The sequence below is a fragment of the Lontra canadensis genome, unplaced genomic scaffold (assembly GCF_010015895.1).
Source record: "Lontra canadensis isolate GAN:19392208 unplaced genomic scaffold, GSC_riverotter_1.0 scaffold92, whole genome shotgun sequence".
NCBI classification, from domain to species: domain Eukaryota; kingdom Metazoa; phylum Chordata; class Mammalia; order Carnivora; family Mustelidae; genus Lontra; species Lontra canadensis.
Genome location: NW_022631086.1, coordinates 927335 through 948615, shown reverse-complemented (window position 1 = coordinate 948615; position 21281 = coordinate 927335).

The following is a 21281-nucleotide window of genomic DNA, read 5'->3' as shown; positions in this document are numbered from 1 at the left end:
AGCTGTTGTTCATAGTTTTTCCTGAACACTCTTTACCCTACCCTACTTTCCGAGGCCTTTTTTAGCTTAGGAAAACAGGTCCAAAGAGATGGTTTCGGTCACGTCGAGCTGTCTGTGACACCCAGCCTTGGTTCCTCCTGCAGGCTTGCTGCCGTCCTGGGCAGTGTCGACTCTGTCTTGAATTGTTTCAGAGGCTGAGGGCTGACAGCGCAGTGCAAACCCCGGAGACACAGACCTTGACCTTAATAGCACACTGACCTACAAAATACACCAATTAGTACCCATGAGAAGAGACAGAAGAAGAGGGACACGAAAGAGGGCAAAGGATTGCCAAAGGAGGACTAGAGGGACGGAGCTGAGCTGGCTGCCAGAGAAATCTGGATTAACGGTAACTTCACAACAGGCTGGGCAAGGTCGTGGCAACCTAGTCCACAGCCACTTTCTTCTTTCTTCCCCCAACTGGGGCCAAAACAGAGAAGTTGAATATCATCTGGAATTTAGATATAAAAACTTTCAGGGAAATTGAATTTAAATTAAAAAAAAAAACAAAAACTGGGGGGTGGGGGGTTGGGTGAGCCTAGTGGTGGGTATTAAGGAGGGCACGTATGGCATGGAGCACTGGGTGTGGCGCATAAACAATAAATTTTGGAACACTGAAATTTAAAAAATAAATAAAAATTTAAAAAATAATTAAATAAATTTAAAAAATGTACAGGTAGTAAGTTGTGCTTACTAAGGAAAACGATTATAAACAAGGCTGTACAAGTCGCCCTTCCTGCTGAGGCCTGATCATTATTCTCAGGCACCAGCGACGTGCACAATGTAATTATCGTTAATTATTGTCAAGCACGAATTAAATGGATGGCAGGATACTGGACACTTCAAATACATTCCCTGCTCCATTCAATCGTTTTTAGGAATGTCCAAGGTGGATGTTATTACCCCCATTTTACAGAAAAGTAAATGGAGGCTCGGTGATGTTGTTTAGGGACTTTCTGGGGACACTTGGGAGTGAATGCAGGGCTCAGACCTTATCTTTGACCCTAAGACACTCCTGCCACCGTATCAGCACTACCCCTCGATCTTGAATTGGTTTAGATTAGGGAAGACCAAATCAGCTCACAAGGACCCCACCCTGCCTTATCTTAGGGACCAGCAGGAAGAAAAGAGAAAGGAGTAATGAGGGACGGAGACTGACCTGGTGGGGACCAAGTCTCCAGGTCCTGCCCCCAGCACCAAGCTAAGGGAAACCTTCACCTTTCTCCCTCAGGGTAAATCCTTTTATTTTTGTTTTCATTTATTTGTTTTTGTTGGAGAGAGAATGTGAGTATACAGGAGCAGGGCGGGGCAGAGGGAGAGAATCTTAAGCGTGGGCCACGCCCAGCATCCAGCACCGACTGGGTCCTCGTGGGGTTCAATCTCACAACCCTGAGATCACGACCTGAACCCAAAGCAAAAGTCAGATGCTTAACTGACAGAGCCACCCAGGTGCCCCAGGGTAAATCCTTTTAGATTTGAATAAATCACAATAGCTGGGTGCTGATGCTTTATAAACACAGTCTGGAGCACTGCTTTCTGCATTTGCATCCTGACTCCAGGAGAGAACAAGGTGAAGCTCAGAGACAGAGGCTAAGGGGCCCTGTTCCAGGCCACAAGGACAACACTGATAAGAGAGAACAAAGCCCCAACCCAGGTTCCAATCGCGAAAAAAAAGCGGTATCAACCAAAATGGCAAATGAAAATTCTTTCCTCCATTAAGATAGTGAGAAAACTGGCCTGTGTTCTCGTGTGCCGTTTCAAGGCCCTCGAGTAATTGTAAAGGGAGTCCTTTAAGAAATCCTTGAATCCACCTGGGGAAGTAAAGGGCACTGGTAAGTAGAAAAAGCAGCGTAACTTTATTTTTTCTTTGTAACACTTTTTTTTTTTCTCCTTTCTGACTTAAAGGAGAACTAAACAGCAATAATTGTAAACCTGTGTTTATGGGCACACAACATAGAAAAGTGTAATTTTTTGAGCACATACACGTTTTACTTCCCTTAATATGGAAATGAAAGAAAACAAAACGACAATAGGAATAAGGCACTTAATCATCCTTGAATGCCTACTCTAAGCCATTATGTTACATGCATTAATTTAAATGCTTTTATTAGGGGCGCCTAGGTGGCTCAGCAGGTTAAGCCTCTGCCTTTGGCTCAGGTCATGATCTCAGGGTCCTGGGATCGAGCCCTACATCGTGCTCTCTGCTCAGTGGGGAGCCTGCTTCCCCACCCTCTGCCTGCCTCTCTGCCAGCTTGTGATCTCTGTCAAATAAATAAATAAAATCTAAAAAAAATAAAATAAATGCTTTTATTATTATTCCCAATTTATGAGTAATAAAATGAGACTCAGATCTGTGAATTAAAGTTCCTCAAGATAACACAGCCTTATTTTTTCTTCACTTTGGATTCAAAGATCCATTTGGTTTCCAAGAAGGTTTTTATTAAATAACACTACATGATACAGTAGAAAATTATTTCCAACAGAGAATGTGAAAGAGTAAAATATACCAAGAATAAAATACAGAGTCTCTCTCTTAACCTGACAAAATAAAATATAGATATTGGAAATAGCATAACTTGTGATTGAATTTGATCTTGCGGTATAACCCAGAAATGAGAGGAGCATCACTTAGGGACACGTGTGTACACACCTAGAAAAACGGAGCCAACCATTTAGCTGTGACCGCCTTGGGCTGCAGCCTCCATTCATTCTCACGGGTATACAGTTCATTCCCTGTATTGCCACCACTGTACGTCTTTCTTTTTTTTTAAAGATTTTTATTTATGTATTTGACACAGAGATCACAAGTAGGCAGAGAGGCGGGCGGAGAGGGAGGGCGGGGGAAGCAGGCTCCCTGCTGAGCAGAGAGCCCGACATGGGACTCGATCCCAGGACCCTAAGACCATGACCTGAGCCAAAGGCAGAGGCTTAACCCACTGAGCCACCCAGGCGCCCTTCCACTGTACTTTTCAAAAACTTATTTAAATCCCATTTAGGAAACAGACACTATAATACTAGGTGTAGGTGTACAATGTAGTGATTCAACACTTCCAGATACCACTTGATGCTCATCACAAGTGCCCTGCTTAACACCCATCATCTACTTTACCCATATCCCTGCTCACTCCCTCTGGTAATCATCAGTTTGTTCTCTGTTGGTAAGTGTCTGCTTCTTGGTTTGCCACCACCCTTCTCGCTCTTCCCTTTGCTCATTTGTTTTGTTTCTTAAATTCCACATATGAGTAAAATCATACGGTATTTGTCTTTCTCTGGTTTATCTGGCTTAGCATAATGTGTTTGCAAATGGCAAGATTTCATTCTTTTTTATGGCTGAGGGGTACTCCATTGTGTGTGTGTATGAATATACCATATCTTGTTTCCATATACCATATATCATATACCATATACTGTATCTTCTTTAACCATTCATCAGTCGGTGGACACTTGGGCTATTCCTATAATTTGGTTATTGTACATAATGCTGCTATAAACGTTGTGGTGCATGTATCCTTTTGAGTTAGTACATTTTTGTTTTCTTTGGGTGAATACCTAGTAGTGCAATTGTTGGATCATGGAGTGGTTCTATTTTTAACTTTTTGAGGAAACCCATACTGTTTTCCAGAGTGAAAAAAAGTAACTTCTATGTAGTAACAGCACAAAGAAGGGGGAGGGAATGGACCTATATAGAAGTGGTTTTATATAGGATTGAAATTAAGTTGGTGTAAATTAGGTTGTTATAAATTAGGATGTTAATTTTAATCCCTGGGGCAACCACTAGAAGATAGCTAAAAAACATCAGCAAAAGAAACAGCTAGGGAATTGAAATGACACATTTGCAAAATAATACACAAGGACGCCCAGGTGGCTCAGCTGGTTAAGGGTCTGCCTTCAGCTCAGATCATGATCCCAAGGTCCTGGGATCAAGCCCTGCATGGGGCTCCCTGCTCCACAGGAAGCCTGCTTCTCCCTCTCCCACTCCCCTTGCTTGTGTTCCCTCTCTTGCTTTATCTTTTTGTCAAATAAATAAATCTTTAAAAAAGAAAAAGAAAAAAGAAAACAATACACAATAAGGGAGCAGTGGAGGAACAGAGGAACAAAAAGACCTAAGACAGAAAACAATGAACAAAATTGTAGCCATAAATCCTACCTTATCAACAAGTACATTAAATATAAAGGGACTAAATACTGAAATAAGTAAACATTGACAGAATGGATAAAAACAAGTTCATGATCCAACTATTTGCTACCTACAGGTGGCACAGTTCAGATTCAAAGACACAGGTGGACTGAAAGTAGAAGCAAACAGTAACGAAAAAAGAAGTGGAATAACTATACTAATATCCGGGAAAAAATAGACTTTAAGACCAAGAAGTGTTCATAAAGACGAAGAAAGACATCCACGAGAAGATATAACAATTATAAATTGTTATGGACTGAATCGTGCCCCGCCGCCAAATTTACCTACTAAGTTCCAACTCTCAGTGTTGCAGGATTTTCTTCTCCTTAAGTGACGGCGGGTTGTTGGTCATACTACTTTGAAGGATGAAGAGGTAGAGCAGACACAGTGGTCAGAAACAAAGCCAAGTTTATCAAGTGATAATACAAAGTTTATTGAGTGATAGTACAAAGCTCGGGAGGAAGGCGGGGACCCGAGATGGTTGCCATCTGAGTTTCTACGTCTAAGGGTTTTTATGGGCTTGTTGGCAGGCTGTTTTAATCTGATTAACCCTCCCTGCAACCTGTCAGCCAATCAGGTTTTTGACATCTGTCACCTGGGAAAGGGTGGAGGACTCCTTCAGTAGCAAAATCCTTAAGGGTGGTTCCCGGGGGTGGGGTGGGGGGGCTTGTCCCCGCCTGCCTTTCTTCCAACTATCCTTCTTTGCCAGTATCTCAGAATGTGACCAGATTTGGAGAGATAGGGCCTTTGAAAAAGTCATTAACTTAACATAAGGCCTGTAGGGTATCTCTTAATCCTATCTGACTGCTGTCCTTAGAGAAAAGAAGGTTACAGCACCTGGAGAGCCACCAGGGGTGCAAAGAGGGACAATCTTATAAAGAAGCAGCAGGAGGGTACCCACCTGCAAGTCAAGGAGAAAAGTCTCGATCCAAACCCAGCCCTGCTGGCACCTTATGCTCGGACATCCAACCTCCAGAACTGTGAGAAAATTAATTTCTTTTGTTTAAGCCACCCAGTCTGCGGTCATTGTTATGGGTGCTCTAAACACATAAACACGTATCTGAACAGAGTTCCAAAACACAACAGGAATGAAGGAATAGACAATTCAACAATAGTAGCTGGAGACTTCCATAGCCCGCTTTCAATATGGGATAGAGCAGCCAGACAAAAGGTCGACAAGGAAACAGAACAAGCAATACTTGCAGATGTTAGGACACTCCACTAACAGCCGCAGAACGTACCCTTTTCTTAGGTGTATGTGGAATGATCTCCAGGATAGGCCATAATATCAGGCCATAAAAGGAGTCCCAAAACACTGAAAAGGACTGAAAATCGTACAAAATATATGTTCCCTGACTGCAGTGGAATGGAATTAGAAGTCAGGAGCAGGGGCGCCTGGGTGGCTCAGTGGGTTAAGCCGCTGCCTTCAGCTCAGGTCATGATCTCAGGGTCCTGGGATCGAGTCCCGCATCGGGCTCTCTGCTCAGCAAGAAGCCTGCTTGCTTCCCTCTCTCTCTCTGCCTGACTCTCCGTCTACTTGTGATCTCTGTCTGTCAAATAAATAAATAAAATCTTTAAAAAAAAAAAAAAAAGAAGTCAGGAGCAGAAAGGAATTTGGGACATCCACAAAGCTGTGGAAACTAAACAACACACTCCTGGAAAAATCAATGAATACAGGAAAAAATAGCAACGGCTATTAGAAAATGCTTTGAGATAAATGAAAATGAAAATTGAATATAACAAAACTCATGGGATGCACCTAAAACACTGATCGGAGGGAAATTCATAGCATAAATTGTTAGAATAACAAGGAAAAGAAGATCTCAAGTTAGTAATCTAAAGTTCCACCTTAAGACTCTGGGTGAAGAAGAGCAAAAAATGAAACGCAAAGCAAGTAGAAGGAAGGCTATAATAAAGATTGTAATGGAGGGGCGCCTGGGTGGCTCAGTGGTTTAAAGCCTCTGCTTTCGGCTCAGGTCATGATCTCAGGGTCCTGGGATCGAGCCCCGGATCAGGCTCTCTGCTCAGCAGGGATCCTGCTTCCTCCTCTCTCTCTGCCTGCCTCTCTGCCTACTTGTGATCTCTGCCTGTCAAATAAATAAATAATAACCTTTAAAAAATAAAATAAATAAAATCAGGAATGAAAGAAGAAACATTACTTTAGAATTTAAAGAAATAAACAGCAATATTTTTTAAAAGGTTTTATTTATTAGAGAGCGAGAGAGAGAGGGAGCGAGCACGTGTGCATAAGTGGGGGAGGGGCAGAGGGAGGAGCTCCTGGCTGAGTAGGGAGCCCAGTGCGCAGCTTGGTTCGAGGACCCTGGGATCATGACCTGAGCTGAAGACAGACACTTAACCGACTGAGCCACCCAGGCACCCCAATAAACAGCATTATAGGGGAAATTTTTGAACAATTGCATACCAGTAAATCAGATTATCTATATGAAATATAAACATTTTTAGGAAGATACAAACTACTTAAACTGACTCAAGAACAGAAAATTTGAATAGAACTATAACAAAGGAAAAAAAAATATTAACAAGGAGATTGAGTTAGCAGTAAAACAAAAACCCCCAAAGCAATAAAATCCCCAAGCAAAACAAAACAAACTTTCCACAGTGAAAATCCCAGGACCAAATGCAAGAAAAGAAAGGAGTAATAGACCATAATAGACTGAAGGAAGGAAAAGGAGGTAGAATTCCAAACCCTCACTTACCCCAGCCTTCCTTTTCTTTTTCTTTTAAAATTTTAAAAAGATTTTTTTTATTTCTTTGACAGAGAAAGACATAGCCAGAGAGGGAACCCAAGCAGGGGGAGTGGGAAAGGGAGAGGAAGCAGGCTTCCCGCTGAGCAGGGAGCCCGCTGTGGGGCTTGACCCCAGAACCTGGGATCACAACCTGAGCCCAAGGCAGAGATGCTGAACGACTGAGCCACCCAGGTGGTCCCCTTTTCTTTTTAAATTGTGATTTTAAAAAACCACTTAAGACTAAATTTAACATCTTAACCATTTTAAAGTATGAAATTCAGTAGTGTTAACTATATCCACATTGTTGTAAAACAGATCTCCACAGATTTTTCATCTCTCAAATCTGGAACTCCGTCTGCCTCAAGTAACAGCCCTGTTTTCCCCTCCCCCCTCCCCCTAGACCCTGGCAACCACTATTCTACTTTCTGTTTCTATGACTCTGACTACTTTACACACCACATACGTGGAATCATACAGTATCGGTGGTTTTCTGTGACTGGTTAATTTCATTTAACATAATATTCTCCATGTTCATCCAAGTCATCGCATGTGATAGGATTTCCTACATTTTAGGGCTGAATTATATTCCGTTGTGTTCATATACTACATTTTGCTTATCCATGTATCCACCAATAGAGACTCTGTTGCTTCCATTTTGGCTATTATACACAGGGCTGCTATGAACATGAGTGTGAAAATCTCTCTTTGAGATTCTGCTTTTAATTCTTTAGAATTAATCCCAGAGGCGGGATTGCTGGATCCTATGGTGCTTCTATTTTTAATTTTTTAAAAAAGATTTTATTTATTTATTTGACAGAGAGAGAGAGAGATCACAAGTAGGCAGAGAGAGAGGGGAAAGCAGGCTCCCCGCTGAGCAGAGAGCCCGATGTGGGGCTCGATCCCAGGACCCTGAGATCATGACCTGAGCCGAAGGCAGAGGCTCAACCCACTGAGCCACCCAGGCACCCCTCTATTTTTAATTTGAGAAACTTCCATACTGTTCTGCCATACAGGATGTACCATTTTATAATTCCACCACTAGTGCACAGGTGTTCCAATTTCTATACATCCTCACCAACACTTGTTTTGTGTTTTTTCTTTTTCTTAGATTTATTTATTTTTGAGAGAGAGAGAGTGCGTGCACGAGGAGGGGAGAGGGACAGAGGGAGAGGGAGAAGCAGACTGAGCAGGGAGTGTGACATGTGGGACTCAATCCCAGGCCCCTGGGATCATGATCTGAGCTGAAGGCAAAAGCTTAACCCCGTGAGCCACCCAGGTGCCCCCCCCTCTTTTTCTTGATAGTAATCATCTAAAGGGTGTGAGATGATATCTCATTATGATTTTGATTTGCATTTCCTGATAATTACTAATATTGAGCATCTTTTCATATACTCATTGGAACCATCTTTGGAGAAGTATCTATTCAAGTCCTTTGCCCATTTTAAATTTTTTATTTTATTATTTTTAAAATTTTTATTTATTTATTTTTATTTTATTTTTTAAAAAGATTTTATTTATTCATGAGAAAGAGAGAGAGAGGCAGAAGCAGAGGGAAAAGCAGGCTCCCCACAAACTAGGGAGTCCAATGTCTGACTTGATCCCATGACCTGAGCCAGTGGCAGATGCTTAATCGACTGAGCCACCCAGGCGCCCTAAAATTTTATTTATTTTTAAGTACTACACCCATCTTGGGTTTGAACTGACAACTCTGAGATCAAGAGTCTCACGCTTCTCCCCCTGAGCCAGTCAGGCACCCCTGCCCATTTTTAAATTAGGTTATTTGATTTGTTGTTGTTGAGTGCTAGGAATCTTTTTTTTTTTTTTTTAAGGGTGGTTGGTCGGGGGAGGGGTAGAGGGAGAGGGAGAGAGAGTATCCCAACCAGACTCCAGGCCCAGTGCAGAGCCCAGGCAGGTCCATCTCATGACCCTGAGACCATGACCTGAGCCAAAATCATGAGTCGTGCACTTAACCAACTGAGCCACCCAGACAACGCCAAGAGTCCTTTTCTAAATTATTATTTTTTTATAGTAAGCTCTATGGCCAATGTGGGGCTTGAACTCACTGCCCTGAAATTAAGAATTGCATGCACTACTGACTGAGCCAGCCAAGTGCCGCATGGGAATCCTCTATACATGCTGGATATTAACCCCTGAGATCTTTGCAAATACAGCTGACCTTTGGAAAACGTGGGGATTTAGGAGCACCACTGCCCCCCTGCAGCTCAAAATCGTGTATAACTTTTGACTCCCCAGAAACTTAACTGCTAGTAGGCAGAACCACAAGACATCACTCTTCATTGTTGTATGCAATTTACTGGAGAGACAAACTGCTCACAGGGAGATGATTGACATCACACTGCGTTTTTTTTTTAAGATTTAAAAAAAAATTTTATTTGACAGACAGAGATCACAAGTAGGCAGAGAGGCAGGCAGAGAGAGAGGAAGGGAAGCAGGCTCCCTGCTAAGCAGAGAGCCCGATGCGGGGCTCGATCCCAGGACCCTGAGATCATGACCTGAGATCATGACCTGAACTGAAGGCAGAGGCTTAACCAACTGAGCCACCCAGGCGCCCCCACACTGCATTTTAAGCAGATACTTGCAACTGATACTTGGAAGGCTTGAGCTCGGCACAAAAGCAACAGGAGGTGGCTGCAAAATTATTACAAGAAGACAGTTTGTACTACAGTCAATTTGTGCAATTTTGATTTAATACTGCCTCTTTGTGTGTGCTTACATTTTTCTTAGCTGCCAATGAAGTCTGTAAGTGTTTGCGTGCATAAGTCTTGATAATTTTTAACTTTTTGTAAAAGATTTGTCTATATTTCATGATAACAAATGATAAAATATATTTTATGTATTTATGACATACCTAACGTCTCATTTTTTTGTTAAATTTTTCCAATATTTCCAGGCTATCTGGTTTGTCTTCAAGTTGTTTCAAAATGTCACGAATCTCCAAAGTTTTCCCAATACATTTATGGAAAAAAAATTCAGATTTAAGTGGACGCGTGCAGTTCCTCCTCATTACAGGGTCAGCTGTGTCTTCTCCCATTCTGGAGCTTGTCTTTTTACTCTGTTGAGTGGGTCCTTGGATGCACAAGTTTCTAACCTTGATGCAGTCCCATTTTCCCAATCTTACTTTTATTTATTTATTTATTTATTTATTTTTAAAGATTTAATTTATTTATTTGACAGACAGAGATCACAAGTAGGCAGAGAGGCAGGCAGAGAGAGGAGGAAGCAGGCTCCCCGCTGAGCAGAGAGCCCGATGCGGGGCTCCATCCCAGGACCCTGAGATCATGACCTGAGCCGAAGGCAGAGGCTTTAAACCACTGAGCCACCCAGGCGCCCTGAACAAAATTTTAAACTAATGTTTGTAAAACGACCCTGACATATCATTCTTCTTTTTTTTTTTTTAAGATATAATTTTAAGGAATCTCTACACCCCCACACAGGGCTCGAACTCACAACCCTGAGATCAAGCATCACATGCTCTACCTACTGAGTCAACGGGGCGCCCCATGACGTATCATTCTTTATTACATTTGTGACTCCACGTCTCTGACAGGTTGGACTGGGCATGATTTTGAACTTTTGCTTCTTCGTTTATTAGGATAGCCTTCCTTTAAACCCAACGATTTGTCATAAGGTCATTTTCTCGGCTGTTCTTGATCTTGCGAGCTTGGGAATGCAGTTCCTACTGCAAGCACCGCAAGCCAAGGGGAAAAAAACAAACCACAGAGAGCCCTGGGGTTTCTGCTGGAACACATGTCCGGAGCACCCACTGGAAGTTTCTGGGCTTTTTGTCCCCGAGGCAGGATTTTACTTTGGGTCAGGGCTGGGACCATTCTACACAGCTGTTATCCATTTTCAGTTATGTTCGCTTGTTCTTTGGCTGCTTAGGCAGACCCTATTGTGTTATGCAGTCATTTCTGTCCATAGGTGCATTACCAGAACATTCTAACCACAGGACAATTGTCGCTCTTTAACAGTTCGTAGGAAATTAAGAGAACCTTGAGAGCAGACCTGAAAAATTTATTAAGCCCTCACTAAATCTCCATTTTTTAATATATTTTATTTATTTATTTGACAGAGATCACAAGTAGGCAGAGAGGCAGGCAGAGGGAGAGGAGAAAGCAGGCTCCCTGCGGAGCAGAGACCCCCCCCCCCATTGTGGGGCTTGATCCCAGGACTCCAGGACCATGACCTGAGCCGAAGGCAGAGGCTTTAACCCACTGAGCCACCCAGGCGCCCCTAAATCTCCGTCTTTTAAAATCATTTCTCCATGGGGCGGTTGTGCCTGGAAGAACTGGAAATCCGCCACTCAATTATGAGCCTAAGATTCTATGAAATCAATGTGCCCAGAAATAATTCATTCTTTCTCGCCTCTTCCAGTGAATGAGATCTCAGCAGTCAAATTATCTCCTCCTGCTACCAGGGGATACTCAAGAGTAGGAATTTGGAAGCTCTTTCTAAATGACTTTACACAAGAGCTTAAAACAGATTTGTTACATTTGTATGTAAATTTGTCTTTAAAAAATTTTCTTTACATCTGCTGAGGGAAAAGGGGACTATGAGAGGTGTGTCTGTGTTGGGGCGGAGGGGAGGGTCCTGTTTTTCTGTAGTTAGTGCCTTGGGGAGGTTAACATGTGGGAATGAATCCATCAATCAATTTTAACCTAAATGCTGAAAATTTTGGAGGAAATTGGACATATCAAATATGAGCTTGTTCTATCACCAGATGAATGAACTATTTTGATGTTCAGTGAGGGGAGAGCTAAGCGGTCTGACACTAAGCTGGACACTAGTAACCCCCTGTTTCTTTGAGGACTTCCGATACATGGTGACCAATTTCACCGTAAACTGGGCAAAGATGCTGAAAACACATTCTACTTATGATAGAGCAGAAGTAAAGCTAAGAAGATGGTTTTTAGTACCAACATTAAAAAAAAAAGATTTTATGTATTTCTTTGTCACAGCCAGAGCGACAGAGAGAGCAAAAGCAGAGGGAGCTGCCCACAGGGGGAGACTCCCCACTGAGCAGGGAGCCCGATGCGGGACCCCATCCCAGGACCCTGGGACCGTGACCTGAGCCAAAGGCAGAGGCTTACCCGACTCAGCCACCCAGGCGCAGCGCCCCCAACATTTTTTTCTTTTCCTTTTGGAGGTTATTATATTTTAACATTTTGGAAAAGAAAAGCCATAACTACACATTCGGTTGACATGTGTTTTTTAAATCTTTCCGGGAGCAGCTCTCCTTCTGAGAACTGCTCCTGCTCCACTTCCAACAGACAGATCTCTCGGGAGCCGCCATGCTCTTCTGTGACCTGGCCCACTGCCTGTGTTCCACGAAACAGCGGGTAATACCAACGGACTCCATTCTCTGAGCGTCTGACTTTTGCTCTCAGCTCAGGTCTCGTCTCCGGGTTGTGGGTTCAAGTCCTGCAGAAGCCTCCACATTGGGAGTGGAACCTACTTTGAAAAAAAAAAAAAAAAGTAATCGAGGCCCAAACTGGAATTTATTTGCTCCAGGTCCCCAGGAATGGTTGAGCAATGGAACTGTAGCAGAGCAAGAATGCAGCTGGCCCGTCGGAAGGACCGCAGCCAGGAGATGAAAACATCTTCAGGAGTCTTTCTATCTTCAGCCTCATTCCTGTTCCCAACAACAGTCTTTGTCTACAAGCAGAAAGCATGGCCTCCCCAATCATACTTTCCAACTTCTGACTCCAAAGAAGGCCTCCCTATATTGCCTTTGTGTTTCTCGTTTCCTTTTCTTCTCAGGACACAGTCCGGTTGGATTAGGGTCCCACGCAATAGCCTCATTTTAACATGATCACCTCTTTAAAGGCCTCATCTCCCAAACAGTCCCATTCTGAGGTGCGAGGGTTAGGGCTTCCACATATGAATCTGGGGGTGGGCGACACAGCTCAGCCCATAGCCTTGACTGACATCTGCCTCGCTTTCTGGATTTTGGATGGGCTTAGATGTTTGGCATTCAAGTCTCTGCTGACTTTGAAGTTCCTGTTTCATCCACAAAGAGCATTTAATCTACAGATACGCATACCATGCCAGATTTTTGGACTCTGTTTTATGTGATCTTGTTGGGTCCTGTTAGCCTCCCTTTATTAATTTACTGAACAAATATTTATTGATCAGCCAGCGTGTATGAAATATTAATGTGGTGTAAGTGTGAAGAAATGTGATATTCTTGCAGATTTTGAGCTGGATCAACCATGGAGCCTGTCTGAAGCTTTTAGTCTAGTAGAGAAGAAAAGTCGAAAAGCATCAATAAATATATAAAAGGAAACAAAGGTTTAAAGCCAAGTGTACGTTAAGAGATGTACAGATAAATAGTATACAAATTCAGGGGAGGAAAAGATAGCTTGAAGCTGGAAAGACTGGAGAAAGCTTCCAGGAGGGGTAGTGTTTGAGCTGGAACCTGAGCCAGGGGTGGCATCTGAACCCACAAGGAAAAGGCATCTCACAAACAGATCAGCATCAGTGCCGCACTTGTCAGACAGACCCGGGAGGCCGGGATCCCCCCAGTGGAAGCGCTGACTGAGGGCCCAGACATCTCCACATAGGAGGAGGGGGAAAGAGGTCAGACCATGATTCATCAACCTGAGGCATGTGGGAAGGCCAGAATATGGAGTTTATTTGCCTCTCAGATAATATCACCTACTCCCTCACGTTGCATTCGTTCCCCCATTACTGCAATCGGACTTCTAAAGGCAACAAAAACCTCCTGATTACCAAACCCAGTGATCCCTGCTCAGTTTGTAGCCCACTCACCTTTCTGTGGCATTCTACCTTTCTCCTCCTTGAAACTTTTTCCTCCCCTGGCTCTGGGACACCCCTTCCTCCCTGCCCTCCTCTCCCCTCCTCCCTGGTCCACTCCCAAATTTGCGATGGTGAGCCTTTTAACCACCATGTAAACATTGGCATTTCCAAGGGTTCACTTCCATTTTTTAGCTATTGCTTATTGACAAATGTCTTTTTTTTTTTTTATTTAAGTCAAACTGCTCTTCTGGTATTTTCAGTCTCCACCTGGATGTCCCATGGGCTTCTGAAACTCAGAAAACCAGATTCATTTTCTTTTTTTTTTAGTTGGACACTCATCTCCTACATGATTTCAACAGTCGTGTGGCTTTCAATGCCCTTCATGTTCTAGACTCCAAAGTGTGTCAATGTTGAGTTTGGACTGTTCTCCTCAACTTCCAGACTCATGCTTGCCTTCTCAGACGTAGTATGTCCCAAACTTATTGTGTATTCTCCCTTAAGCCTGGTCCTCCTGCAGTGTCCCCCACTCAGGTAGTGAGAACTCTGTCTTTTCAGTTGCTCAGATCAACAGCCTTTGGGCTACCTTTGCATTCTCCCCTCTTGCATTCTGAATCTGGTCTAACCACAGATACTGTCCGTTCGACTTTCCGTATAGGGTCCGAACAGGACTACCCCTGCCCACCCCATCACCACAAACCTGGTCCAAACCACATCATCTTTTGCTTGGATGATTGCAGTAGACTCCAAAATGGTCTCCCTGGTTCTTCTCTTGCCCCCTCCTCCCCCGCTCCAGCCTCAACAAAGCAGCCATATTGAAACCTGTGTCAGATCGAGCGACTCCCCTGCTTAAACACTCCCGAAGCTCTCACGTCACTCAGGACAACCAAGTCCTTCCTATGACCTCAGTGTGGCAATTTCATCCCCCCCACTGGGACCTCGCTGTGGCCCCTGGCCCATCCTGCCCATCCTGCAGCCTCTTTGGCCCCATGCTCTTCCTCAAACACACCGGATATGCTCCTTCTGACTCAGGCCTTTGTACTTCCTCTTCCGGAAGCCTTCCCAAGGCTCACTTCCTTTGGGTTTTTAATAGTGCTTATCAATGTCTAAACACAAGATACAGTTTACTTATTTGGTTATTGTCGGCCTCCTCACTGAGATCCAAAAGAGCAGAGAATTTTGCCTGCACTTTTAGAGTTTTATCTCAGTTCCTAGAATAAGGCCTCGCACCTCAGAGGAACCTTTCAAATATTTGCTGAATGCTGACAACATGTGTGTAGACTATTTCTTTGTTTCCTCAGTAAAGTACCAACTCATGTACTATTCTTGTATCACCGCACTGAATTTTGAAAGAGCACAACATTCAGTGTTCAAGCCATATGTGGGTTGAATTGTGTCTTACTTCCCCCAATCCCCAAAAGATGTATTGAAGTTCTCACCCCCGGGATTTCAGAACATGACCTGATGTGGAAAAAAAGGTCATCACAGATATAATTAGTTAAGAAGAGGCCACACTGGAGCAGAGTGGGCCTCTAATACGATAGGACACGTGTCCTTGTAAGAAGACAGCCAGGCAAAGCTGGAGGAAGAGATTCTAGTCGTGTATCTCCAAGCCAGGGAACCGCGCGCAGCCATTCGAAGAGGCAAGGAAGGATTTATCTTTAGAGACTCTGGCGAGAGTGTGGCTCTGACAACACTCTGACCCCGATCTCTAGCTTCTAGTACTATCTGGTGATAAATTTCTGTTGTTCGATGCCTCCCCCGAGTGTGTGATACTTTGTTGCAGGTCTAGGAAACTAATACATCATTTAAAAAATATATCCTTTATAGATGTATGATTAATTTGTTTATTTGTTTAGGCTTTGTCCAACTTGAAGCTAGGTACTGAAGTATCTTTGGATGAATGAATTCCTTAATAAGAGTATTCTTGTCCGTAGGTAATCCATTTTTAAATTAAAAAAAGTTAACATCCACCATTGATTATTGATTTGAAGTAAATTACTGAAAAGTAACTTATTATGAAAAATAAGGGACATTTATAGGTAGTTATTGCACTGTGGTTTACAATAGCAAAAGACTGACAAAAACCTAAATGTCCATCAAGAGGGAATTGAGTCAAATGATTGATGGTTCAACATCCACTCAGCTATTAAGTATTATGACTCTGCTCATGTGTGAGAAAAGCAAGCACAGTCCCAAATGTATAGTTTTCTATACTTCATGTGAAAAAAAGAAAGAAAGAAAGAAAGAAAGAAAGAAAGAAATCACACACAATCACACACACAATGTAGTTGAAAAATCTTTGAAAGGAAATAGAAGAGAATGGTAACAATGTAATGTAATGTAATACTTGCTTCTGGGGAGAAAAATCTGATTGTCTTTTTTTTTTAAGATTTTATTTATTTATTTGACAGAGATCACAAGCAGGCAGAGAGGCAGGCAGAGAGAGAGAGAGAGAGAGAGAGAGAGGAGGACGCAGGCTCCCTGTTGATCAGAGAGCCAGACATGGGGCTTGATCCCAGAACCCTGGGATCAAGACCTGAGCCAAAGGCAGAGGCTTTAACCCACTGAGCCACCCAGGTGCCCCAAAACTGATTATCTTTAAAGAAAGAAAGAAAGAAATGAAATTTAAAAGCAGAGTGTATGAAAGTGTATCCATTTAAATTCATTCAAATGTGTCATATTTGGTGGCATTTCACTGGATTTTCCTATTCCTCTGGCCTTGGGAATATTCCATGATGAAAAACCAGGGAAGCCAAGGAGTAAATGAGAGGGAAATGATAACCATTACAAACTGGTCTGTAGGATACAATTTTTAAAATATTTCATAATTTAAACAGATCATTTTTATTTGAACTTTTCAACTGCAGCAGAACCTATATGCAGAAGAGCATACCCCAGATCAAAACTCAGGATGTTTCTGGCACCCCCTAAAACCCCCCTGTGCCTTTTCCCTCCATAAAGACACTGTTCTGACCTCTATCAGTGGAAAGAGTTCTGCCTGGTTTTCAGCGTTATATACATACATGAGAGCACACAGTCTATCCCCCGCTGTCTTCCTACTCTACTCATGCTGTGAGAAATGCCTCCAAACATCCTCTGGGGGCTGTCCCCACTCTCTGTTCTCACCTCCCCACATTCCCATTGTACGGCCCAGGCCATTTTATTTACCTATTCTGTGAATGGCCACATGGGATATTTCCACTTGGGGGCTCTTAACAAATAATACTGCTGTGAACATTATTGTACACATTTTCTGATGCACAGACACATTTCTGTTGGGTACTGTATTTGCTTTTTATGACCACGGCAACAAGTTCCCACAAAGTTCTCGCCTAACACAACACATGCTTGTTATTTCTCAGGTCTGTAGGTGAGAAGTCTGCCACGGTCTCACCAAGCATCATCTCACCTATTTGGGTAGTTAGCCAAGTTCAGTTTCTTGCTAATTCGACTGAGAGTCCTTCCCAGCTTCTAGTGACATCTGCATTCCTCAGCTATGACCTTGTCCCTGTCTTCAAAGTTGGCAAAGATGCCTTTGAATTCCTCTCTGGCCACATGTCTCTGGCTGTTCCTTCATTGTTGTTTCTCTCTCTGGCCACAGTGGCAAAGGTTCTGGGCTTTTAAGGATTGATGTGATTAGATTGGACCCGCTGATAGTTCAGGTTGATTTTCCCCATCTCAACGTCTGTAACCTTAATCACATCTTCAATGTACCTTTCACCATGTAAGATAATAAAGTCACAGGTTCCCAAGGTTATGAGGTAGATAGCTTTGGGGAAGGGGTGTGGTTTTTATTATGGCACCAAAAGTATATACCTGGGAGCGTTTGGTCATAAGAGGTGCATAAATTCAACCATAGCAGATACTCTCAATAGTTTTCCAAAGGGCACCTCTCTACACCCCCATGGGCGACCTAGGAGAATCCAGTTGCTCCATATACATGCCAGTTCTCAATATTGGTAGCGCTCATCGATGTTGGCCAATCTGTTGGGCATGTAGTTAGTGGTAAATAAAGTAGGTTTGATTTGCATTTTCTTGCTGATTCATCATGAACATTTTTTCACATGTTTATTTGTCCTTTGTATGACCTCTTTTGGAAAGTGCCTGTTCAAGTCTTTTGCCCATTTCAAAATCTGCATTGAAAGCAGACCACTTTTTAAACACTGAAAACATTCATTAGGGTAGAATATGCCACCTGAACATGTTAAAATACCTAGAAAACAAATAGATAACTCTAATGCACTTAGAATGCCAGTGAAGGAAGAAAATGAGCTAACCTATGCAGTTCTTTTCTTATCTTTCTTCCCTTCAATAAAGCTTAACAGCTAATGAAATCAATAACAATAACTCACATTCATATAGTGCTTTAGGATTCACAATGTGCTTTCACATCCGTTTTCTCATTCTGCTTTTGTTGAAAGGAACAAATACGTTGCTTACTAGTCCTGTTTTCATACCATACACTCCTTTCACCAAATGCAAAAATCAAGGCACAATCCATATATTAAAAATCATTACGGTTGGGCTAATCAGTAGCATAAGACATGAATTTTATAATTATTCTTCTTTGCTCACAATTATCTCAAATTTGGTGATAAATATAATCTATGCTTGCAGAATGTCTAATACAGCCTCCATCTCATGACTCTGAAAAGCACTTCTGGGAGTTGCTATTAAATCCGGAAGAGAGCATAAATCCACACAAGCCTGGTGATTGGAAATGGGTCTGTGGCAGAGGGGAGCAAACCTCTATTGTAGAGAGCTGCAGAAGGATACAAATCAAGCAGACATTTTTTCAAGAAGCAGATTACAAATAACCTTTCTACATTACATATTTTTCCATTCCCTCCCCCTGGACACTAATTACATTAGCCTTCTTTGATACCGTAGTAAAGACTTGTACACTTCTTGCTCCATAACACATCTTTCCTTGGACTAAATGTGGGAGGTGGGAGTCAGGGAGGACTAACGTCTATGTGCGTGTGTGGAATGAGAGGAAATGTTGAAGAGAAGCAATAAACATGCATTAAAATTCTCGGGCTAAAAGGTACCCTGATTTTTCTGCTGCTTGACATTTTAAATACCATTAAGCTATAAAAGTGTATGACCTCTTTCCCCATCAAGTTCACAACCTTAAAAGATGAGACAGGCAAATGTGAGATAGAAATGAAAAATAGAATTGTAATGACTTCTCTTTTTTTTGAATGGCCATCTCAAAATCAGGGTCATATTTCAAAAGAAGTGAATTGTCCCCTTCTAATTTAGTAAAAGCCACCAAAGATAGAAGGTTTTACTTGCAAATGTGAAAGATACTACAGCTGTTTTGTGAGTTTTATCCTCTCTTCTTTTTTTAAAAAAATATTTTATTTATTTATTTCAGAGAGAGAGAGAGCATGAGCTGGGGGGAAGGGGAGGGGAAGAGGGAAAGGGAGAAGCAGGTTCCCGGCTGAGCAGGGATGCTCAATAGGGCTTGATCCCAGGACCCTGGGATCATGACCTGAGCCAAAGGCAGAGGCTTAACCAACTGAGCCACCCAGGCACCCCCTCTCCCCTCTTCTTAAATCACCACCTACTCCAAACACAGGTTATTGCCTTATGCTACGTCTTTATTTTTCAAACTTGAATCACAATCATGTTACTGCATGGACATCATGGTACCGCTCAACGTGCCCTTCCCCCTTTCCTGTTAACTCACAGCACAGGATCCACTCAGGAATCCACCACCTGCCCCATGCACTGCCCTATATAGCTTACAGGCTTCCTGCACGCTGCCTGCCCTCCTGATTCAAGGAAGGACATGTGGCTCCAGCCCAACCCCATCCACATGGTCCTTGGTTGGCCAGGGAGGGAGACATGCTCTAATTTCGCAAAGGCATTTCCTGGATCTCTTCAGAACGAAGCTGCTCCATTCTCCTGAGACAGCTTCCAGAAGGGACCTGGTCCCTTTCCCCCAGTTCGAGTAAGAAAGCTTGTGTGTCAGGAAATGGAGGCATGAGCTGACATTGCCAAGTGCAGATGAGAGAATGGAAGACACCAGGCCTTTGACAACATCAGTAGAGACTGAAATTAACCAAGTGAACTGATGCTCAACTCACAGCACATTTCTTTTGTTTGGATTGGGTTTTCTGTTACTTACCACTGAGGGTGTAACTGGTGTGTTGTTTTTGAAATACTGTATATTCATAGAAAATTAGAGGTATAGGAAGGTCAACAGATCAGGAAACAATTGCCATTGAAAATATAGTTTGTTACTCACAACTCCCAAGGAGGGGAGGGGCTGTGCTACACAGTGGGCCCACGTGCAGGAGCCCCTGGGTTGGTTAGGAGCAGCAGGGAAGGGAGAAACTGTGAGCAAGGGCCTTTATTGTGGTTTCTGTGGGAAGGAATAGGGACGCATGGTAAAAAGGTTTAGGATTGAGTAGTTTGAATAATTTCAGTGGGCTCCCTAGTTGTCTAGTACCTGGCTCTGGGGGTGATTAGGGCAGTGACTAGTGACCTAAAGTTTGAGAGCCCTGTCAAGGAGGGTTGGGGGTCTCCTGGGTGGCTCTGTTAGTTAAATGCTTGCTTTCAGCTCAGGTCATGATTCCGGGGTCCTGGGATCGAGTCCCGCATCGGGCTCCTTGCTCAGCAGGGAGCATGCTTCTCCCTCTGCCTGTCGCTCCCCCACTTGTGCTCACTCTCTGTCTCTCTCTCTGTCTCTCTCTGACAAATAAATAAATTAAAAAGAAAAAGTGCAGTGTTGGGCTATGGGCTCATAGGGAGAGAAGGAAATCCCTCTAGGGTCACAGGGCTTCAGGTGTGAAAGCACCAGAAAATAGAATATAAAAGAGATGGTTAATACATATGTTCATAAAAAGTTTAATAAAAGCAACTAAGAATTTGTTTTTGCCTGCTTTCTTTCTTTCTTTCTTTCTTTCCTTCTTTCTTTTAGAGAGAGAGTGTGTGTGCATGTTGGGTGGGGGCAAGTGGGGCTCTGGTGGGGTGATAGGACACAGATGTAAGGAGAGCAAGAATCCCAAGCAGGCTCCATACCCAGTGCAGAGCCCAACACGGGGGCTTAACCTAAAGACCCTGAGATCATGACCTGAGACGAAGCCAAGAATCAGATTCGCAAATGACCGAGCCACCCGGGTACCGCTGTTTTTGCTATCAACACCACAAAAGGAACAGAGAAACAACTCAAGTTGGTTTTTCATGATACCACCACAAATTCTCTAAACAAAAAATATATATTAATTATGCATGATCTTCATGGAATGAAGCATTCTGAATTGCCAAACTCTCCATAGAGTTATTGATTATTTGGGCATGATTACTTTTATTTTATTAAAGAAGACTTTGACAGCCTTTGCTTTCTCATTTATTATTCAATACTGTTTTCTGAGCACCTACTATGTCCTGGGTACTGAGGACATAGCAAAGACTACTAAAAAGTCCCTCTGTCTTCACTGAAAAGAAATTAAACAAAAAAAAAAGAAAGAAAGAAAAAAGTCCTTCTGTCTTAGAGCTTATATTCTGGAGGTGGTGGGTGTAGACTA